The sequence below is a fragment of the Pinus tabuliformis genome, chromosome Q, assembly GCF_031772625.1.
Source record: "Pinus tabuliformis cultivar Carrire ecotype Pingquan chromosome Q, CPIR1, whole genome shotgun sequence".
In the NCBI taxonomy this organism is placed as follows: domain Eukaryota; kingdom Viridiplantae; phylum Streptophyta; class Pinopsida; order Pinales; family Pinaceae; genus Pinus; species Pinus tabuliformis.
In genome coordinates, this window is record NC_142296.1 from 203,477,458 (window position 1) to 203,501,494 (window position 24,037).

Below are 24,037 nucleotides of genomic sequence, written 5' to 3' on the forward strand. Positions count from 1 at the left end.
TATTTCAACTATCTGCATGTAAATACAATATACAAATGCTTTATGCATTGGACTCAAACTTGACTTACATGGAATAAAATATTAAAATAAAAGCATAATATTTTGGATAGTTCATATTTAATATATGAAAAATTGAAATTGTAACGCCTATATAACTAGCATTTGCACTTGATGTTGCAAGGAAACGCCGTAAGGCATAGAGTGTGGAAGAATAACGACATGCGAATGGGCATTGTTGAAAGTAAGGGTGGATGATAATGAGTTGCAAATGAAATTGTTAGTTATGTGTATGCTGAATATGGATATTTTGTAAATAATAGTGTGTAGAAGAATAGTGACATGTGAATGGACATTGTTGAAAGCAAGCGTGGATGATATTGAGTTACACTTGAAACTATTAGTTATGTGTGTTTTGAATAGGGATATTCTGTAAGTAATAGTAGTTTGTGGAAGAATAGCAACATGTGAATGGACATTCTTGAAAGCATGGGTGGATGATAATGAGTTATAGTTAATGTCAGGTAGAGGTTATCCATTATCCATGTAGTAGTTGTTGTTTATGTGAACGTGTTTTTGTACATTATGTTAAGGTTTTTCAAATGGGCATCTTTGAAATTTTGGAAAAGAAATTGAAGTGTTTCGCAAGTTTTGGCCTACTACTCATAAACATCAATTCGAAAAAGGGGTATCTGTTGTAGTATTTGTAAATGAGTAAACATTTAAAATTTGGTTTTATATGAAAAAAAGATTTAGTATGCATAATGAAACATTAAATCAAAACAATAATAATAAAACAATTTTGCATACCGTCATCTACAGATACTGTAAAGCAACTCTAGCCACATTTTGAATATTGCTACAGGGGCTTAGGCTGTAAAGACTCCACATACAAAACAAAATGGAAAGGTAGGATGAGAAACATATTGGATCATAAAGCAATAGAGAGTATAGTGGAAGCATTGGATCCTTATAATTATCGTTGCTCCTATGGGGCTTCTTAGATTCAGAATTTGAAGGGACCCAACATCGTAAAAGTGTTGTTTGGTGGCTTGGGCCTGTAACACATGAACTGGTACTTAGCCCCAAACAACTCGAGAGTGTACAAATTTCCGAGGACAAAGGATAAAAAGGAGTTACTATTAAAATTTAAAATTCCCGCTTAACAAACTCTACCTGGGATTTCCTGAAAATTTTAATTTACCAGCCTCTGCATTTCATCAAAAGATAAGAGCCTTACTGTAAAATAAGGATTGAAACTGAAAAGTAATGAGCTATTATCATTTTTTTCCATTCCACCAGTCACAAAACATTAAACATGTATGTAGCAGTTCACTCTACATGATTCATGATTTATTGCAGAAATGGTAAAAAAATCAATGCTTATTTCTTCTGATCTCAATAGAAATTTGCATTTTGAAATCTTATAAATCTATTAAAATAGTAACAATAGTACAAAATTATATCTTATTTTTGAGTGATCAGGAACTTTACGGCCCTAAAAGTTTTATTATGAGTAAAAGCTTATAATTTCATTGTCTTCTAACAGTTTTGTGTGAACGAACTCTAAATTTCTTGCACCATTCTGACTTGAAGTAAATGCATAGGTGGTATATTTTAGGGAGACAGAGTCAACCTGCAATTGTTTTGGAGAAACCTATAGAGCTTGTCAATCAGTAATCCTTCAAAAGGCCTAGCGCTCTTATTAGTCTTCAATGTGATTTTTCCTAGAAGATACACAAACCCTGTATTCTTTGCCAATTCAATCTACTACAATTCCTCATCTAAGAGTAGTTACTTTCTTCCACTGTATTTCTGCTTGCATAACTTCTGTCATGTGAGGAGTAATGAGTTCCTCTAAGCTTGAGATAGTCTTTTATGCTTTCAAAAACCTGGCTGATAAATTCAGAGCCTTCAATGTTTGGGGCATCTTTGTAACCATATTGGGCTACACATTTATATACACCTTTTGGCTCTAGTTTTCCAACCATAAATCTCTCTGACAAAAGTATTGTCTTGACTGGAACCATTCTTATGGTGACAATGATAATAACTTCATGCAGAGACCCCACATTCTTTACATAATGCTCAATAATCGGTGGTAAGTCAGAAATAAGGTCATTGCAAAAGAAATGAATTCCTGATACAAGTGAATTAACCCCAATAATCAATCCATTCAAACCTTCTATGCTGAGTTTTCTCTGTGCTAAATATTTATACTTTTTCTACCTTCCTTATTTCCAAGAGAACATTATGGTCAGAAAAATTGTTGCAATGATGAAGGGACACCAACCACCCTGTGGAACCTTATTCAATACAGATGATAGATAAACTCCTTCAAAGATAGCAAAAAACAGAGTGAAGGGTAGTATAAGAAAAACATGCATGTTCCAAACCACAAGCATGACCAAAATTGTTGCAATTAGGAAGGGACACCAACCTCCCCGTGGCACCTTTTTCAATATAGATGATAGGTAAATGCCTTCAAAGATAGCAAAAAATAGAGTGAGGGGTAGTATAAGAAAAACATGCATGTTCCAAACCACAAGCATGACCAAGGTTACTACGCACGTTGTAATGAACATGACCCCAACCACTGCAACCCCTGCAACCCCTGCACCACCAAACACCTAAAATTATCCTTGGAAACTCAACAAAATCGATAAAAACTACCAAATTCGGTTGTCAGATATAAATTCGTATATTCTTACCATATGCATTGCCAAATTGTGTTCCATCCAAGAATCCTACGACAATTGCAAGGCAGATAACCATGAGAACATAGTTAACTTCAGGTGAATAGATCTAACCCTCATAATTTTGTGAGGTATGAACAATATTCACTCGAGGGAAGCAACTAAGAGCCATGGACTGTCTTATGATTGAGAATGTTGCCGTAATCAATGCTTGACTGGCTACAATGGCTGCTAAAGTGGCAACAATACGGCAGCTGGCTTCACTCCATCGTCATCTGATACAAGAAAAGGACGTTGCAAGTTACCAAACAATAAAGTAATTCATGGATTTCATTTAGTGAAGGGTAAAACAAGGCATGATATGGAGGACTACCATGTCGCAGAGTATAGGCATGTAGAAGATCATGATTTGGGGCTTTTTGCTATCTTTGACGGACATTTGGGACATGGCGTCCCATGTTACTTGCAATCAAATCTTTTTGACAACATTTTAAATGAGGTAGGTATGAAGTGCTCGTGCCTTGGATGGTCATCTCAAATTTTCTTGGCCTTTTTGCAAGATTTTGTATTGCATTTCAACTTTTTTCGTAAATTTTTGAACTGATCAACTTTATTCAATTTTGTTAATGATGATGTTTTAATACATTTTTTAAACATTTTTTTAAAGGGTTTTATTAAAACTAGTGTAGATTCATCAAATTTGGGTTCATCAAGTACTGAGAGGGATCAAATTTCTTGAGGTGTAAATTTTTATGATTATTTGATCTCTCTTAGTATTTGAGAGATCCGGGTTTAAGATGGATCTATGCTATTTTATTTATTTTTTAGATATTTCCATATATATATGTAACAACATCTATGTCATACTGGGCTGTAGAGCACCTTGTTACTCTCATGCAATTCCCAAGAAAATACTATATTTTTCTTTTGGTAAATTGACCTTCCAATTCATGAAGTAAAACTTATGATGAGTGTGCCTTTCGCCCCTAAATGTGTAAAATTTTTACAGCTAAGAATAACTGCAAGTAATATTGATAATTTATAAAACTTAAATTTCTCAAAAAAAAATGTTATTAGTTTATTTAATAATATTACCGATTTAAAAATTTTAAATATTGTGTGGGGTTCAAAGATTTTAGGGTCTATTTTATTTATAGTGGTTGTGAAGGGTTGTTTTGCAAAAGACATTAATAATACATATATTTAGGTCAATAATTCTAAGCATTCACAATCCATGAAGCCAATTAAAGAGTTTGAAATGTATTTAAAAGCTAGGGGAAAATTAAAATACAAAAGTCAATAGTTAAAACCATTTCTAACCCATCACAATAAAAATTGGAATTTTACTTTGAATCAACTTTTTGTGAGTAATTTATAAACCATGGATATAATATTTTCCAAATACAAATTCCCTAGAACCTCTTGTTGCACGGAAAGTGTCGATCTTGCGGACAAGATAGACCTTCCTAGAATCTAAAGAGGACCTAACGACAAGCAAACCAACCAGACACTATCTTTCTCTAAATATGCTTTAATAAACAATAGCAAACAAGTGTTTTTAGGGCCTACCTTTGGTCCAACGCAAGCTTGTGGATGCCCTCGCTCCTTTGATCCAAATGAGCTCCTCTTCGCAAATCTGCAAACACAAACAAGGCAAACAAATTAAATAGCACCTGAAAAGCCAATTGCATAAAACATATTTAACATGAAAGTCAAGGAGTCCATGAAACAAATAACATAAGATACTTGTTGAGAAAAATGAGTTTGATTGTATTAATTCAAAAGAAGAAGAACCTTACAACCTTTGCCTTGACGCTGTACAAGCTCCTCCCAGGGTCCAACAAGATGTCTCCTCTACTTTGACAAGTTTCACTCACTCTCCAATGGAACCAAGAGGTATGTGATCTCTCCTCTCAAGCTCAACCAAAGAGTCTCAATTTCACCAGCATTTACCCTCAAAATGTTCAACTTCTAACCCCTCTAGTCCTCACCCCAATGCCTGTATTTATAGTGCAATGGAGGGAAGTTACTAGGTCCTCCTTCAAAGGGATAAAGCCCTCCTTCAAAGGGATAGCTCCTTTAGTCAAGGGATTAGCTCCTTCTCTTTTGGGATGCATGAACCACCTCAGAGCGAACAATCCACGTCAAAATTCCTTCTAGAAAACTCTAGAATTAACCCAAAGTGAGTTTTTTAAGATAAAACTTGCGCCTTTTGACTTTCACAGGGGTCCACACCTACACCATTAGGAACAGAGCGGGTAGGTACGCAGATTTTGTATATAGAAGGTGCGGGACTGCAGGTGACCATGAGAGAAAGTGCAGAACCAGAGTTACATTGATATTTAATGTCTTTCTCCCACTTCTAAAGCTTGATTTGAAGAGCTGAGGTCTTAGACTTGCTTAGGAGGACAGTACAAGTGATGATAGACCCATACTGACTGCAAATAATCATGGTGACGATATTTTTATGTAACAGATTGCCCCCTAAAGTGCGAAGTCTGTAGTAGATGAGGATTTCATTTATCATATAGGAAGAGTGAAGTACTTTATCATTTCGAGGATCATCTTGTGGAGAGCCTGGTCGGAACCTGTAAAAACATTCAATGCAAGATATATATATGAGATCATATCATCGTTGAGGTAGGCATTCCCATACTCAGATCAAAACTAACTAGAAAACTATCTACTGCTCTGATATAGGAATGATCTTGTAACATCATAAGTATAGACTCGTGTGAACACAATATGGAAGCAGCCATCTGTTTATGAATAGTCCACAACATAATGAATACAAAATTCCTCGCAGCCTGGATGGTGGAAACTAGATCCAGGGTCTTCATTTCTACTTCCCGAAATAGTACGATTCTATCCATGCGAATAAATGTGTTGATGTCGAACATGGTAGAAACCACTTGATTACCAGTCAATGATGTAAACTGTTAACAAGTGTGAGAGAAACCACCAGTGATGTCAATGGCTCTCAAAGTACCCAGTACAATCCATGAGATGTGAATAAATGTGTTGATGTTGAACATATCACGGAATCCTTCGATCGAAAGTCAATGATGTAAACTGTCGTCAAAGGCGAGAAACCTGCCATTGAGGCATGCAGATCTCAAGGTACTGACGATTTCTAGATCATCTTTCTAGATAATGAGCTGATGTCGATAGAAAGCGATCCGTCGTAGGCAAGCCCACAACACGAAATCATAGATCAAGTTGAAGAAATTTAGTTGCAAGGACTGACTCAGGGATGGTCAAGATGGATGACAAATATTTTGCAAATGAATGGCTTATTGGCAGTGACCTCTTGAACACATAACGACACGACAGATGGCTTGGTGACAATTGACCCAAAGTTAATACCCAGAAACTGGCTGAAGACTTTCAATGTGGTTTGATCAACTGTTAGGCAAAGGATTTCCCAACCCAGGTGAATAAAAGTGTCGTGTTCAAGAGTGGTTACAAGGTATGACAAACAGACTTATTTTTCTCTCTTTTCCCCCACCATTTCTGGCAAGTACCTCTTTATTTTTGACAAGCTTGAGGAGGATAACATTTGCTTGATTATAAGCTCATCCTTCGGATGAGTCCAACTTAGTTTAGATTCGAACCCTAAGAAGGAGTGGTTCGTTCCTGTTTGTAATTGAATAGGTCCTTTACTGTGAAATTTTAACGAGTCCAGTATAGGAGAAACTCGGCGTTTTTCAATTTTAGAGAGTCTGAAAAAACTTAAGAAGACTCCAGGGTTGACCTTTTTCGTAAATTTGTGTCTCCCAAGCCCGAAAAAGTATAAAATAATACTTGAGAGAACCGCTTGATCTTTTACGACCAAGGAGTACTTTTCGTTATTAGTGTCATTGATCCGAAAAAGTAAAAAAGCGATCAATGACACGTCGTTTTATAACCAATATCGAATTCGAAACGACAAAAATCCGGCAATCTTTTCATGTTTTTACGGTCGGAAAAGAGCTGTAAGTGGACCGTCTTTTAATTCCATTTTAACGAGTGTAAAAGAAACGCTCGGCAATCTTTTCATATTTTAGGAGTCAGAAAAGGGCTTAAAGATGACTCTACTTGTTTTTTAGTTGAAAATGATAGATTTCACCTGAATAATCCTTTATTCTGCACAGAAACACAAACATTACTCATACCTGTTTGAAATGGATAAAAGCGTTGCAAAATACCTTTTCAAAGTGAAACATAAACAAATTTGCGATTTATTTACTCAAAAAACTTATAAAAAGGGCCTTTGTCAATTCATTTTTACCGTTTTAGTTTGGGTGAGAAAATAGTGCTTTTGCTTAGAAAACTTCCCGTGAAGATTGTGGAAAATCCAACCGTCGGAATCGAGCGCCGTATTCTCCAGGTAATCCACATCATCCTACTCTTCATTTTCAACCGTTTAGTTTTTTGATTTAGTCCCTTATTTCATTTTTTGGGAGGGTTTTTAGGCGCAAAACCCGCGCGCGGGGGTCCGCAGGTTTACCATTGCGGACCCGCGGACCCCGACTTTTTGAAAAAGCTCGGGGTCCGCACCTTCCGTGTAGACAAAGTGCGGACCCACCCACTGTGTCTAACGTGGAGGGTGCGTACCCCGCAACAAGGGTTTTGAACCCAAAATTTCTCAAAAATGGACCAATCAAAATGTTTTCTAGCAATCTAATTAATCTTTATACTTGATGCAGAGAGTATATCATGCTAGATTGGCGTGAACGGGAGCATGAGGACGTGGATACTGCCGCATGGAATCATCAACCTTCACTTGATGCTTTGAGGGCGTGCGGACTGTACAAATTCTGGACCATTCCTGGCATGAGGGCTCAGGTAGATTTTTTGCAGTGGCTGGTTGACAGATGGAGCATACAGGACCAGTGCTTCTTCATTGGCGGGCACCGGCTCGAAATCAAGCCGGAGGACATTTATTTCTTGACTGGTTTGCCTAAGAGAGGCGAAGACTTGACTCTATTCGGGACTAGGCCAGGTGGCCAGTCTGTCGATAGCCTCCGGCTAGAGTACTGCAACAGCTAGGCTAAAGACAAAGGGATAGACATAAAGACCATATCCCGTCCTGAGCTCATGGTGATTGCGTTTACCGTCACCAGACTTTGCGGAGCTACCGCATTACATGTTGCCACCGGATCCCAGATGCGTATGGCAGTTGATTGCTTTCGAGGCACCGTCTTCAACTGGTGCAATGCTGTGCTGGCCAATGTGAAAGGCCAACTGACCAGGGCCAAGAGCAGACGACTAAAGACCTTTGGTTATGGGGCTTTGGTCGTGAGTTTTGGCCTGGAGAGGGTTCCTATGCTGATCCCACAGCACCTTACTGTTGGAGCTGGGCTTCCTTGAGAGCCCAAACTGATGCGATGGGTCGCAGTCATGGCCCGTCACCCGGACGAGAGGACAGAAGTTGCTCGGTTCAAACCTGAGTATTTCCAATGGTTGGAAAACCAGGTCTTTTCCATTCAGGATTTCCCTTACGCTGGGATAAATTTCCGTGGTGACCCAGACATGGCTCTTCCACCAGGAGAGCAGTGGGACGAGTCAGGTAAAATCCTTTTCAACTTTTCCTATTTTAATTTTTTTTATTTTTCATCGTCTCAAAACTGATAGTAAAAATTTCAAATGCAGATGTGGGTCCACAGTGACCAGCCGCTCTCCGGCCTTTCGAGAGGAGGTAACCAGTTGCACCCACGCCAGCCCCACAGGACGAATCAGCAGAGGTTTTGGCCGAGTTGGAGGGTCATCTTGAGCACTTGACAGGGGATATTCCTGAGACCACTATAGACGACATTCCTCGTCGACTTCAGCGCTATGTGATTGGAGTCCCGGGACCTTTTAGGAGGTTCCTTTGCAAGGTGGCCCGGGCAGTGGTTTCTTATAGAGATCATCACCAGTGATAGGATGATCGCCTTTTGTGGGCACATGTGACATTTTTGTTTTTGTACTTATCATTTTTGCCAATCATAAGGTGTTTTTCAACCTATGATCGAAGACGATGTATTTTTTGACACACTCCTATATATATATATATATATATCACTATTACCGGCTTATCTTGTAAATCATGTTATGGAATGGTTTTAAATTTACATGTATGATTATTGCAAATGTCTATTTAACATTCGAGAAGCAATTGCATCTGCTAATGTATTTAAAGACCTTGGAATATGCTGATATTCAATGTAATCAAACTCACGTTCCAAGAGACGCACTCTCAAAAATAATCTTAATAACACTGGATTTCTAATGGCATACACTCTATTAAGCTGTAATACAATGAGTTCAGAATCCAACCTCACTATCAAACTCCGAATCCCAAATGAAATAGATTCAGATAATAACTCAATCACTGCACTATACTCTGCAATGTTGTTTGTTGTTTGACCGAGGCTTACCCCATGCATAGAAACTAACTCGTCAGAGGGCGAATAGATAACCCAAGCTGTGGAAGAGATGTTCCGTGCATTACGACAAGCACCATCAACAAATCCAATGTATGTTTGGAGAGGCATCGACATCTGCAATATCAAGAGTAAAACCAAGATAAGCAGGAATAATGACGGAAAAACACTCTCTAAACTAAGCACACTTTGTAAACTAAAACACACCAGCTAGAAAGAAAAAACTATCCGAACTATAAAATCTCCATACCCCATTCTTTTAAGCATAGTACCTCTTCAAGTAAAGGCCATTTCTGGGTTTACCCAAAGAGTCCCCATCAAAGTCTACCAATTCATAGGCCCCTTTTGCTAGCTTTCGCTTAACAATATAGGGACCATGCCACATAGGAATGAATTTCCCAGCGCCTAATTTATCATTAGCTTGATCATACAATAACACTAGGTCTCCTTCCGAAAAATTTCGAGGGGTCACATTCCGATCATACTGAGCTTTCATACGTTTTGCATGAGTCTCGATCGCCAATGCAGCATCATGTCGATTCTCATCTAATTGAGCTAAGTATAACAAACGCTTTTCCTCTTCGGAAGTAGCTGGAAGTAACTCGATGGCCATTTGCAGTGACGGGATTTCGCACTCAATGGGTAACACAGCTTCCAAACCATAGACTAGTTGGAAAGGAGTGAACCATGTTTTTACTGAAGTTCGGTACGCCCAAAGCGCTGAAAATAGCATGTTGTGCCAATTCGACCGATGAATCCCAATGATTCGTCGGATCATGATAACTAAAACTTTGTTGATGGACTCAACCAGACCATTCGCTTGTGGATAATAAGGAGTTGAACTATCGTGACGTAAACCAAGCTGGCCTGTAAGTTCGGTCATCATAACGTTTCGAAAATGACGCCCATGATCAGTGATTATTGCTTGTGGGACACCAAACCTAGCAATTATATGATTGAACACGAAAATTGCAGCTGTCTTGCCGTCTGCCTTGAATGTAGGCATCGCCTCGGCCCACTTAGTAAAATAATCTACCGCAAGGATGATATACGCATGCCCCCCGGCCGAGTGAGGGTTACATGTAATAAAATCGATACCCCATTTGGCAAAAGGACCAACGGCAATTATAGGGTGGAGAGGAGCAGGTGGAGCGCGCATCTTACGATAAAAAATCTGGCAGTTGTGGCATTTTCGGACCGCCGTAATACAATCTTTAAACAAGGATGGCCAGAAATAGCCAGCGCGCAATATCTTTTGGGCTGTGGCATATCCAGACATATGACCGCCACATGATCCAGAGTGACAGTCATTTAGAACCCTTTCAGCTTCTTCGTGAGTTAAGCAACGTCGAAAAATAGAGTCCGCCCCACGGCGATAAAGAGTATCTCCAATAATTTTGAATTGTTGGGACTGGAAGCGAATTTTCCGACGTTCCGACCTTGAAATTTCTGGCCGAACGGATTGGGTTTGGAGATAGACGATGATATCCCCATACCACGGATCTAAAGTGCTGATTAGAAACAAAGATTCGTCCGCAATGGGATCCTCGGCCACAGTTTCTGTGTCAGCACGCGGGAAGTCACACATTAACTCTGCAAAAACTAAAGATTTCTTAGACTTAGATTTCTCAAACTCCAAGTCGAACTCCTGCAGGATAACGATCCATTTAGAGTACTTGCCCCCTAGCAATTGTTTTGTCAAAATGTAGATCATAGGGTTGCAATCCGAAATTACCGTAGTTTTACGTAGTAAAATGTAGTGACGAAAACGTTGGACAGCTTGAACGGCTGCCAATGCCAATTTCTCCACATGTGAGTATTTTAGCTCAGTTGGATTTAATGTTCGACTAAGGTAATATATCACATGTTCCGTTCCGAATTCATCTTCCTGAACTAAGACCATTCCAATAGTGGAATGGGAGGCGGCGAGATACAAAAAGTAATCCTGGTTGTAGTTGGGAGGATGCAACAACAGTGCATGGGTCAACGCGTGTTTGAGTGCATCAAAAGATTTCTGAGCTATCTCATCCCAAGAGAATTGAGTGTTATGTTTTAACAACCGTGTAAAACCCTTTGTAACCTCGGCGTAGTTAGGAATGAATCGTCGTAAAAAGTTTGCTTTCCCCTGCAAACTTTGGAGTTGGCGAAGACTCGAAGGAGGAGGCAAATTGATGATAGCTTCGACCTTCGAGGGATCAACGCGAATGCCGGCTTTTGAAACTACAAATCCCAGCAATCGACCCGTTTCTATACAGAAGACACATTTGTGTGGGTTCAACCGAATACGATAATGCCTACACCTCATAAAGATTGCTCGTAAATGGACGAGGTGATCAGCTCGATGTAATGAATGAGCAGGCAAGTCATCGAGATAGCGTTGCACAATGTGCTTGATGTCATGAAACGCATAAGACATCGCCGTCTGAAAAGTTGCTCCGGCATTCTTAAGCCCAAAAGGTAATTTGCAATAAGCAAACGTCCCCCATAGACAAATGAAAGCCGTTTTTGGTTGATCGGCAGGTAGAATGTTGATTTGATTGTATCCGGAAAAACCGTCCATAAAGGAAAATATTTCGTTGCCGGCACAATCATCAATGATTTGATCGATATAGGGAGTTGGGTAATTGTCCTTTGGACAGGCTCGATTAATGTCCCTATAATCGATGCATATTCTTATTGTCCCCTGTTTTTTGTTAACCAGAACAATATTCGATACCCAATCCGTTAACGGGATCGGATAAATGAAACCTGCTTTCAACAGTTTTTCAACTTCTGCTTTAATTGCAGCAGCTTTTCGTGGGTGAATTTGACGCAAACGTTGCCAGACGGGTTTAGCGTCCGGGTAAGTCTTGATATCATGAACAACAATCGCGGGATCAATTCCTGGCATTTCCTCATAGGACCAGGCAAACACGTCACGGAATTCTTGAAATAGGGCCTTATATAATTGAATTTCGTCATCTGTACACGAGGCACCTATATGAATGTTCTCAACAATTCCGGGCTTAACCGAAATGTCAATGGGAATAGTTCGAGAGATGTTTCCCAAATTTAACTCTGAATCAGGATGTTTCATTGGATTCTAAGGTTCCTTGACATATTCAGTCGTAAAGATTGATGAGAAATCATTTTCAAAACGATAATCCTCAGGTAGAAACGAAGATCTGTGATGGAGATCTTCCCATGGTAAATCATCTACACATAGGATTTCACGAATTTGCTCATCAGAGTGAACAAATTCAGAAAACGTAGTTAAATCCGAGGTTGATGTGAAAAGTGATTCCTCACGGACCACATTCATTAAGTCATTTTTGGTTGAACACGGGTCGGCAAAAGACTGCACGGCTTCATAGGCAATTTCATATGGACTCAAAGGCATGGAATTACCAAATGAGTCTATTTCAGATTCAGAAGGAACGATCCAAGGATCGTCATAAAAAATAGTGTCTGATGTAATCATATGAATGGTTGCAAATGAAGATGATGCGTTGATTGGAGGAAAAGGAAAAGTTCCTAGTAAACCGGCATCTTTAACTAATCCTACTCCAACATCCTTATATGGGATAGTCGTTTTACCGACATGCTGAATACTCTCCGAAGAGGCTGGGTCGGATGAAAAGTAAGCCAGTTGGTCTATTGTTACGATCTTTCCATTATGTGGAAACTTTATGACTCTAAAGACCGATGAAACGACCGCTGTCATAGCGTATGACCAACTTCGACCCAAGAGAAGGTTGTAGTCTAGAGGGGCATCAACCACCTCCACATCTAGACTAACGGTTTTTCCTTCAACCCCTATAGGCAAATCCTGTAGAATGCCAAAAGGATGAAACCCACGGCCATCAAAGGCCTTAAGAATTGTCGGGGATTGATTTAGTCAAGGAGAACCAAGCGATCTCCAACACTGTATCGACATAATACACGTTGAGGCTCCCTCATCAATTACAGTTCGATGAATAGGCCTGTTTTTTACTATCACTGGGATCTGGAAAGCCATTTGATGAGGCAAACGCGGTGTACTATTTTCTAGATCAAAGATTATTAGGTTCGGGTCCTGAACATCAACAGCTCCTATAGCCGACAAAAGTAATTTACGCTGTGCTGGGCATGATTGCAGCACTTCCAAAGCCGACATTGCTGAGGGTGAAACAACTAAATCCTCAACAATGTTATAATTTTGAGCCGCTCTCGCATGTGGATTGAAAGCTGACTTTTGAAGTATACCCTTGGCGGGTGGTTTGATTACTAAGTTTGGATTAGGTTTCTCGATCTGTAGTGGATCGGAACCAGGAGCTAAGGTTGATGGATTAGAATGAGAAGATTCTGCTTCTTTGCCATCAACAAGACTTTTACTACCATAATCTTGCGATCGAGTCGCAATCCTTACATGGGACATCATCAATATGGGTTCTTCATTGGCACTCGAGGAAGAACCTATCATCTTACTGTCTTGACTTGGAAATGGATCCTTCAAGACAGCAGGAGTTTGGGAACCTTTGACGATCTTCGCAACCTCTGCTCGATGAGGGCAGTCTCTTGTAAAATGTTCTTCGTCACAAATGAGACATGGATAACGAGGTTTGCGCTTTTCATCATTGGATTCCGCCTTTTCAGGTTTCTCCTTTGAACTTTTGTCCGTTTTATTCTTCTTCTTTCCTTTCTTCTTCCCACCAGATTTTGATTTAGCCGTAGATGACTCTACAACGTGAATATCGGTGGAAACCTCTGCAGAAGAATCTCCTGTCGGGGAATCAGGAAAGGTTATGATAGGAGAAGAATTCTTGGAAGACTTCTCCTTACTTTTAGTGTTAACCGTACCAATCATACCGTCAGCGGCATGAGATCCCGAAGGAGCTGCAGTGATTTGATTTGACTTGGGAAGATCGGGGATCTTTTCGTGTAACGTACCTGACTGAGTATAGACCAAGTCAAGGTACTGTGCTTGAGCAATCACTTGCTCCTCAGTAACAACTCCGGCTTTAGCAACATCTTCAGTGATCCTTGGCAACAAAGATTTTACAAACCACTCAGCCAAGATTTGATCCGGAATAAATACCTTCACTAAACGTCGTCGACGTCTCCACTCATGAATATGATCTGAAATATACATGGATGTTGATTGTTTTAGCGAAGTTAACAATTCCGTGCCATTGTCATATCGGACTGGCAACTGGAAATGAGTTAAAAACGAGGTAGCTAACTGACTAAAATTATAAAAAGTGCCTCGCGGTAACTCAATGTACCACTTGGCCGCGAGACCAATTAGAGTGCGCTGGAAAAGTCTAAGACGGATCGAATCATCTGTGATGGAGTTAGACGCACACCAGAGGTGGTAAGTCATCACATGGTTCGACGGGTCCTCACCAGATTTACCTTCAAACTTGGGAATGTCACTGGGCAACTTATTCGGCATTGGCGGCCAAAACAGAAGATAATTAATCGGATCGTTCGTTAGGCGCGACAAGTCTGGTAAGTCCAAAGTTGCGATAAACGGTAACTGCCGATTAGGATCCCTAAAACTCTGGGTCATGAGACCAGCCCCAGGAGGAGGATATCCAGGATAACTAGGAATAGGAATCACGTTCGGGATATTGTATCCTCCCGGAAAACCAGGATTAACCGGACCATACTGGGGTTGTTGAGGTTGTTGATAAGTGTACCCAGGATACGGTTGATACTGATAAACTGGCTGCTGGACAGTAGAACCGAATTGGTACTGTCCCTGGTATGGTTGATAGGTGAATTGTGGTTGACTTGTGACAACCGTACTTAAACCAGGTTGTCCTACAGGCATCTGAACCGTAGTTTGAATCGTGGATCCAGACGGTGGTAAAGATGTCTGAGGAGTAGATACAGGAACAGTAGAAACCGGAGCTGTCGATACTCCAGAAGTAGGTGGGGTAGATTGAACAGATGTTGCGGCAGTTGTAGCAGTCGTTTGAGATGGAGTACGAGGCGCAGTAGGCCCAGACTGAGAAACTACCGAAGGTACAGAAGTTTGAATATTAGACTGGACTGGTTGCTGGGGTGAACCAGAAACTAAGGGTTGTCCAGTTTGAGATGACAACTGTACATTTGGCTGCAACACCTGTTGAGTTTGCGATGGATCCCACACTATGTTCATTCCGGGGTACTGACCCATAACAGGTTGAGAATATTGAGGACCATAACCAGGTTGAGGGTAGGATTGATAATTGAAAGGTACATTTCTCGTTCCTTGAACATAAGATTGACCTTGGGGTGGTTGGAAACCTTGGTTCGAGTACTGACCTTGGGGTAGATACCCCTGAGGCACGTACTGATACTGGGGTTGACCTTGAGGTATAAATTGATACTGGGGTTGACCTTGGGGTACATATTGAGTCTGGGGTTGACCTTGAGGAACGTATTGTACCGTAGGTACGTACTGTCCTTGAGGTTGCCCCCCAGATGCAAATTGTGTACCTTGAGGTTGCCCCCCAGGCGTTAATTGAGGCTGCCCCCCAGGCGGTAACTGGCCACCTTGAGGTTGAGAATTGGGAATAGAACTTGACATCATAAGAATGTCTTCTACGCTCAACGGCTTTGCACCATTGTTTCCAGTGAATAACCCTTGTTCAATGGGTTGAGAAGATGCTCCCGAAAAAATACCAGAAAGTGACTGATACCCAGAGGGAACAGAAGGACCGCCGTACAAAAAATATTCAGGCGATTGAGTAAACATGGACGACTGACCTGACATATTTACGGGAGTATAAAAACCTCTAGGGTGATAAGGAGCACGAGGTGGTGAAAAACTTAACACTGGGTTTTCCAAATAATTAGTCAAAGAAAGATACCAAGTAGTACTTATAGGTGGACTGTAAAAAATTGATTCATGCTCCCTTAGATCAATAACAGGTTGATTTTCAGGGATAGGGATGCCTACTTCTTCTTCCGGAGCAAGTTCTTCAATAGCTATCAAACCAGAAGGAAGATTTTCGGTGATTACTCTTTCTACCCTAGGTGAATTAGGACCACTAGAAGTTGGAGAGACAAACCCCGATGTTGGAGTAACAGGTTCAGATATCTCAGGTTCTTCACCTATATCACTAGTAGATGAAAAGCTACCAGCAAGTTCGGAAACCGAAATAGATTCAGGATTATAACCTATTTCTAGAGTTTGGTAATCAGGATGTACAACCAACGAAGACTCTCCTTCTTCAGGTGACCCAACTTTACTGCCACTAGGAGTTACGAGGTCTTTCAAGCCTTCAATATGGCTCGAGACTTCTTCAGGAGGTTGGCCCCGAAGTCTACGGGACTTCCTCAATAAATCAGCCACGGTTACAAACTCGGAGACTGGCCCCGAAGTCTACGGGACTGTCTTGGTAATTCAGCCACAGTTAAAAACTTTTAACTACTTCACACACAAACAAAGTAAAATCTCAATGAAAAACACCTAAAGCCTCTAAAGAACCAAACAAATTTGAATCACACGCCTAAAGAATCTAGAGATCAAACACACACAAATAGTAACTTTCCGGACCGAAAACACTAGTTGGTGATGAAATCCAACGTCGCAGAATTTAGTACAGAAATGGCGGTTGGAACAGTTACCCCGGCAACCTGCTTAATGAATAGACTGGACCAAGTTCCTCCACTTAACCGTCTCGAGTGAAGTGAACCCCCCAGAAAATCCAAGTGAGTCTAGCCGACGTCTGCTCCAGGTACAGTGGGATCTTCCCACCACTGTCACCTTTGGAAGAATCCTAAAGAATATGGCCACTAAGGTTACCAACTGAGACAAATATACCTGGGGGAACAGTCTACGATCCGATACGCACGCAAGGGCAGAGTAGCAAGCTCAATCTCCTTGAAGGCTCCTTGACATAATCCAAGGTTTACCAACAAGTGACCCCAGGCTCCTCGACAATGGTTAATCCGAGGTTTACCGTTTTTAATACGTGAATATCTGGCGTCGTTCCCAATGAGGAAGGATTGATTCCCACACTGGTTTGGACACGATCTCGTGCTTCTCCTTTAAGAGGAGCTTTCCCAGAGCATAAATGCAACAATTGGATTTCTTCCTACCACAAGATACAGCTACTTGTTTGTTTTTACTGTCTTGGAGAGTTAATTACTCTCCTACTCCAAGACACTAGCCTGAGCTAAGTTGGTGTATCAGAGCCCTAGAAATAAAATGTTACTAGGTGAATTTTACTTTAAGCGTTAATTTTAGTGGTTGTTGTTTAAGTCAAGAGGTGGCGGAGATGAAACTCGTGGTGTAAAGACTCGACTCGAAATCACTAAAAAGATGCACCTAAGATGATTTAAACAATCTTTTCTCTTCGATGAACTTCTCAACTAAGAAAGAGTTTGAGAATGCAAATACTTTGTAAACACAAATCTTTCTCAATTAAACAAATTTAAAGAAGAGCTTTTCCTTTCCAAAGCACTCAAAACGAGACAACTAGCTATTTCACACAATTTCCCTTTTCTTTTCAAAGCACTCAATCACTACAAAAAACAAACTTTTCAAAAGAGATTTCTTTTTATATTTTGTAAATAAAACACTCAAAACTAATGAAAACGACTAACTTTGAGAGCTACAAACTATATAAAAAGCTACTTGAAGTCAAAGCTTACTAAGAGTCTTTTTGAGGATGTTTTACTTAGCTAAATGTGAGCTAAGGACTAATTTATGCAGAATCACAATTAGTCAAAAAACAACCAATCTTTCGTTTTCTTTTAAAAAAAAAATGAAAATTCCAAACTTTCAACTACAAGCTTTTCGAAATTTTGAAATGAGAAAACTCAAAGCGGATTCCTCAACAAGGGGAGATTTCATCAATGGTCAGACTCATAAGAAGACTGGTAGACACCAAGGTAATCTGAGGTCCCTACGGCTTCTAAGCTCAGAGCCACTACACAACCAAAAACGAAAAACAAACCCAACAAGCAAAATTCCTAGGAATTCCACCTAAAACCCTAATGCTAATGAAATTAAACCAAGGAAAGTTTTTGACAGGGAACAAGCAGGTATGGGCAATGGCTAAAACCTATAAACAAATTCTAAACTGATAAAAAAGAGAAAAATTTAAAATTTTTCAAATTTTTGACAGGGTACGTAGGCAACCTGTTTACACAGGTGCGTCTACGCTCTGTGCACAAAGAAAAAGTGCGTAAAAGTACGCACTGTGCTTAACTCAGAGGGTGCGTACCTCTCCCAAAATTATGAAAAATGAAAACTAACTCAAAATTAACTAAATTCACCCAATCCCACAATCATCAAGTCAAAAACAGAAACAGAAAATACAGTTTCTCAGGTCAAAGTATAGACAAAGAAAACAATCAAGTCCCCAGCGGAGTCACCATTTTGTCGCACGGAAAGTGTCGATCTTGCGGACAAGATAGACCTTCCTAGAATCTAAAGAGGACCTAACGACAAACAAACCAACCAGACACTATCTTTCTCTAAATATGCTTTAATAAACAATAGCAAACAAGTGTTTTTAGGGCCTACCTTTGGTCCAACGCAAGCTTGTGGATGCCCTCGATCCTTTGATCCAAATGAGTTCCTCTTCGTGAATCTGCAAACACAAACAAGGCAAACAAATTAAATAGCACCTGAAAAGCCAATTGCATAAAACATATTTAACATGAAAGTCAAGGAGTCCATGAAACAAATAACATAAGATACTTGTTGAGAAAAATGAGTTTGATTGTATTAATTCAAAAGAAGAAGAACCTTACAACCTTTGCCTTGACGCTGTACAAGCTCCTCCCAGGGTCCAACAAGATGTCTCCTCTACTTAGACAAGTTTCACTCACTCTCCAATGGAACCAAGAGGTATGTGATCTCTCCTCTCAAGCTCAACCAAAGAGTCTCAATTTCACCAGCATTTACCCTCAAAATGTTCAGCTTCTAACCCCTCTAGTCCTCACCCCAATGCCTGTATTTATAGTGCAATGGAGGGAAGTTACTAGGTCCTCCTTCAAAGGGATAAAGCCCTCCTTCAAAGGGATAGCTCCTTTAGTCAAGGGATTAGCTCCTTCTCTTTTGGGATGCATGAACCACCTCAAAGCGAACAATCCACGTCAAAATTCCTTCTAGAAAACTCTAGAATTAACCCAAAGTGAGTTTTTTAAGATAAAACTTGCGCCTTTTGACTTTCACAGGGGTCCGCACCTACACCGTTAGGAACAGAGCGGGTAGGTACGCAACTTTTGTACACAGAAGGTGCAGGACCGCAAGTGACCATGAGAGAAAGTGCGGAACCAGAGTTACATTGATATTTAATGTCTTTCTCCCACTTCTAAAGCTTGATTTGAAGAGCTGAGGTCTTAGACTTGCTTAGGAGGACAGTACAAGTGATGAAAGACCCATACTGACTGCAAATAATCATGGTGACGATATTTTTATGTAACACCTCTTGAAAGAGAATTTTAAATATCAATTTTCTTCATAAAATCTGAAAAAATTCAATCATAAATGGTGCCAAGAAAGGTCTTGCCTACTACCACTACATATGGTTAATTCTAATTTTTTAACAGTGAATTACAAAAACACTATTAACAAAACTGCATGCAATGTTCATTATTGAAATGTATGGCATGGGCTAATTATACACCAACAATTTCAAACATTTACTCTCTATACCAAATAAAATAAAAATCAAATTTGTTAAAAAAAACTAATAAAAAATTAAAATAACAAAATTTATTTTATTACACAATTTTGATGGTACTCAATCCACTATTATTATTATGTATATAGATTTGGGTAAAATTGGATCCTGCTTCCGATATTAAAGATGGGAAAAATTGGATCCTGCTTCCGATATTAAAGATGTAATGTAGAATAAGCCTAGAACCCAATGGCTATTGAGGCCATTGTACCTCAAAAAATTACACTGTACAAAACAATTATTCAAGTGACACCTTCCATTAATTCCATTTCAGCAAACAACAATCTCAGTTGTATACCATGAACCATGTCGTCAAAATTTTGAGGTTCAGGGTAAATAACCGAGATTGCTTTTGCTGAAATAGAACTGATGGGAGGTGTTGCTCGAATAGTTGTTTTGTACAGTTTAATTTCTTGATGTACATTTGGATTACGTGGTTCATGGTATGTAACTGAGATTGCCGTTGCTCAAATGGAATTGATAGCATATGTCTCTTGAATACTTGTATTGTACAGTGTAATTTCTCGATGTACATTAGCCTCAAATATAGAAAAGAAAGTATAGACACTAAGTGCTCACCTAGATGAGGATCTAAATTGGTGAGAGTTAGTCCTGGCTATTTAGTATTGTTTTTATATTACAGTACCATTTCCTATTAACGGACGACAGAAGATAAGATAAGACTAGTTTTATTAATGGTAGTGGGTGACCAAAAGAGAGGTTGACAGGGCTCAAAAGTACACCAGTTACAACATACTGTGGAAGTGCCCATTACTTGTCATTAGGTATAGACGTAAAAAGTAGAGGAGGGAGAAGAAGCATCCACATCTGTATCAATCACTCTGTAGCTACCGATGTGCTGCTTGATAATGTCACCTAGGGAGTGCCTGGGTAGTACCAATCTATAGTCTACATATTTAAATTAGTGCTGGAAAGGGGTTTAGCAAATTTCAGTCCTTTCATTAGTTGAGTAGGGTTTGATTCCCAACTTAAATCGTAATCTAGAATGAGATTCTTGATTTTGCCCACAATGAAACTCTCTAAATTAGCTAATTTGTAGATCTATTTCAATTGTTACCAACCTATATCCTTTCTGAGCTGGATGATAGGTATCACGCCTCGTTACCAAATGCATATATTTTTTATTATCTTATTTTTGAGCCCTGGGGTTGGCTTGATTGGCCTTGGAGTTAGACATTGAACTTCTCAGAAATGGGATGTCACAAGTTCAACTCTTACGATTCCTTTGGGGTTATGCACTGTAATCAATGCTGATGGTCTACCTGGTTTACCATCTATGAATCATGGGGAATACTTGTAATCAATGCTGATGGTCTACCTGGTTTACCATATATGAATCATGGGGAATACTTGTAATCAATGCTGATGGTATACCTGGTTTAGCATCTATGAATCATAGGGAATACTTGGAAGGTCTTTGTGAATTTAACAACATCTATTTAAATTCAACATCTATTTAAATTTTATAGTTGATTGTATTGTGACATGTATTGTTTTGCTATCGCTAGTCAATCAAAAATTAAAATTATACATTAAATTGGAGCAGGTTCAAAGTTTCTTTCCATTTTCCAAATTGCATATGTTTATCTCAATTTCCTAACTTGATTGTAACTTGTGAAACAATTTCGTTTTCTCCTCTATTGGTTCTATTATGGTGTTTCTACTTGCATTGACTTCATGGGTTAATTTCCTGTGTTTTATCTTTGGCATATGATATATATTGTTAATTGTAACAATGATCTGCATCTATGAACAAGATTTTTCTAGTTGTGATATATCGCCATGTCCATTTCTCAAACCTCAAAGGCGAGGATTCTCCAACATTTTACTTCTCACATATAATGAATTTCTTGTTTTTCCCCATCATATTTCTAGTTGAATATGTTTCATGCGTAAATCCACTATTTTTCAAATAGCTTAAACTGTTCATATATTTCCTATACTTATTTGTTCATGTCTCTCTTGCACCTATCCAATGAAAAAACGTCCAGTAGTAGCATTACGTCATGGCATAAAGCAATAGTGCTTCCTTATTGCAAAAATTGCGTTTGTGACAAATCGTTATCATTTTTGATAATTTCCTTCATTTATATAAATATGATGGTTCTAAAATGACTCTTTAGAAAAAAATTGTTTATTAGATGAGATTTCTGACTCTGATGCACATCCAGTAAAATGCTTTTACAGCTGATCTGCCATTTGTTGTATTGGTTGTCACTTGCTATTTTCAAAGTTTCGTATGGTGTAAAATGCTAATTAAGTATTTTAATGTTGACAAGTATCTCTGATAATAATGGAGCCGAAGTTCTAGACAGACCCAGAAAGTGCCATCAAGAATGCATACAACCGGACTGATGGGAAAATTTTAGCAAAGGCAGCTGATTTAGGGCTCGGTGGCTCCACAACAGTCACTGCTATTTTAGTTGATGGGAAAAAACTCTTTGTAGCAAATACAGGGGATTCCAGGGCTGTTATATGTAAAAATGGCACTGCTATTCAGCTGACTGTTGATCATGAGCCAAGTATTGAACGCCAAAACATCGAGAAGGGTGGATTTGTGACACTCCTGCCAGGTACCACTACAAATGCGGTGCAGAGATTAATTTTAATGAGAACATACTTAAATAATTTTTTGATTTGCAACTTTATAATTCTATCTTAATGTTCTAGCTCAAGAGTAACATTTGAATGGTCACAGGGAGAAACTGTATACTTAATGGCGTTTTTTTTTTGATATATTAGGAGATGTACCTCGAGTTCATTTAAGTTCAGAACCAGATGTGAGAGACACGACCATAGATGCAACCACAAAATTTCTCATTTTGGCTAGTGATGGATTGTGGAAGGCAAGGCATTTTTTCCAATCATTGACTTATTTGCATAGTTACTGTTAGATGCATATTTTTTTTTCACAAACTCATCTCATTGGAGAAAGCATCTAGGAAATTTTTTGATTACTGTATTGGCATTAATTTTACTCGAATACTTCATCTGAATACCAGAGAGGTTCTTTTTTGAAGTGCTTAAAGAAAGATGCCCCAAGTAACTGCATTGCAAAGAGAGGATTTCCTTTCCCTAGGCGCTAGACCCGAGGGGCATTTATCTGCCCACCCCCTGGAATTGCACGTAGTGTCACCCCTTAACTTATGCTATAGGATTGCGGAAAACTGTAGCGAGAATGGAGGTAAGGTGGTTGGCTTAACATTCCGTTGACCTCACCAGTTGAATCAATGCCTGTTGGGAAAATAAAATCTTCTATGGAAATGATACGTAATTATTAACATAAATACTTTTAAAAAATCAAAGAATATAGATCAAATATTCTGAAGTTTCAATCAAGATCACAGTTTCTCCAGAAAGAAAACACATTGACAGCAAGTTCAGTTATGTCAAACTAAATTAAACCTACCGATTGGGAAGAGGTAGAACAACAATTGACAACAGCAATAAGGAGGTGCATAGAGCATCTCTGAAAAGTCTAAAATCTGTAATGAGCTCAAATGACCAAAAAAGGTCAACAGGACTGGGAAGAACAACGATTGACTGCCTAGAGCATCTCTGAAATAGTCTAAAATCTATGTTAAGGAAAGAAAGGAAAAGTAGAGAATAAGATGGAAAAGGGGTCCGGGTGGACTCACAAGGGGGGCAAATCCAGAAGCGTAAACCCTAGACAATGAAGTAAGTTAGAGGAAAGCATTCCAGTAGTGGTGTTGCACCAGAAAATGTTTTGTGGAAGTAGCTAGGACTTGGGAAGTTTGAGGAAGAGAAATAATGAGGTCAGATTGAGAGTCAGAAGAGGATCCATCATCACTGTAAACCGCCACAAACGTGCCAATGCTGAGCTGATAATGAGCCAATGAGAGGAAAAAATATTTTCAAGGATTGAGTTCCAAGTCATATTTATTATTATTTGGACATTTAATTTCATTTGTCATATTTCACTATTCAATATTCAGGATTGTATGGAATCCTATGACAATTGCAAGGCAGATAACCATGAGAACATAGTTAACTTTAGGTGAATAGATCTAACCCTCGTAATTTTGTGAGGTATGCACAATATTCACTCGAGGGAAGCAACTAAGAGCCGTGGGTTGTCTTATGATTGAGAATGTTGCTGTAATCAATGCTTGACTGGCTACAATGGCTGCTAAAGTGGCAACAATACAAATTTCCGAGGACAAAGGATAAAAAGGAGTTACTATTAAAATTTAAAATTCCCTCTTAACAAACTCTACCTGGGATTTCTTGAAAATTTTAATTTACC

General features: G+C 39.3%; 1 pseudogene; it reads left to right on the forward strand.

Moving 5' to 3' along the window:
• The first annotated feature begins 2,400 nt into the window (after positions 1-2,400).
• LOC149218903 (putative protein phosphatase 2C 44) lies at positions 2,401-22,664 on the forward strand (annotated as a pseudogene).
• Positions 22,665-24,037: the final 1,373 nt, after the last annotated feature.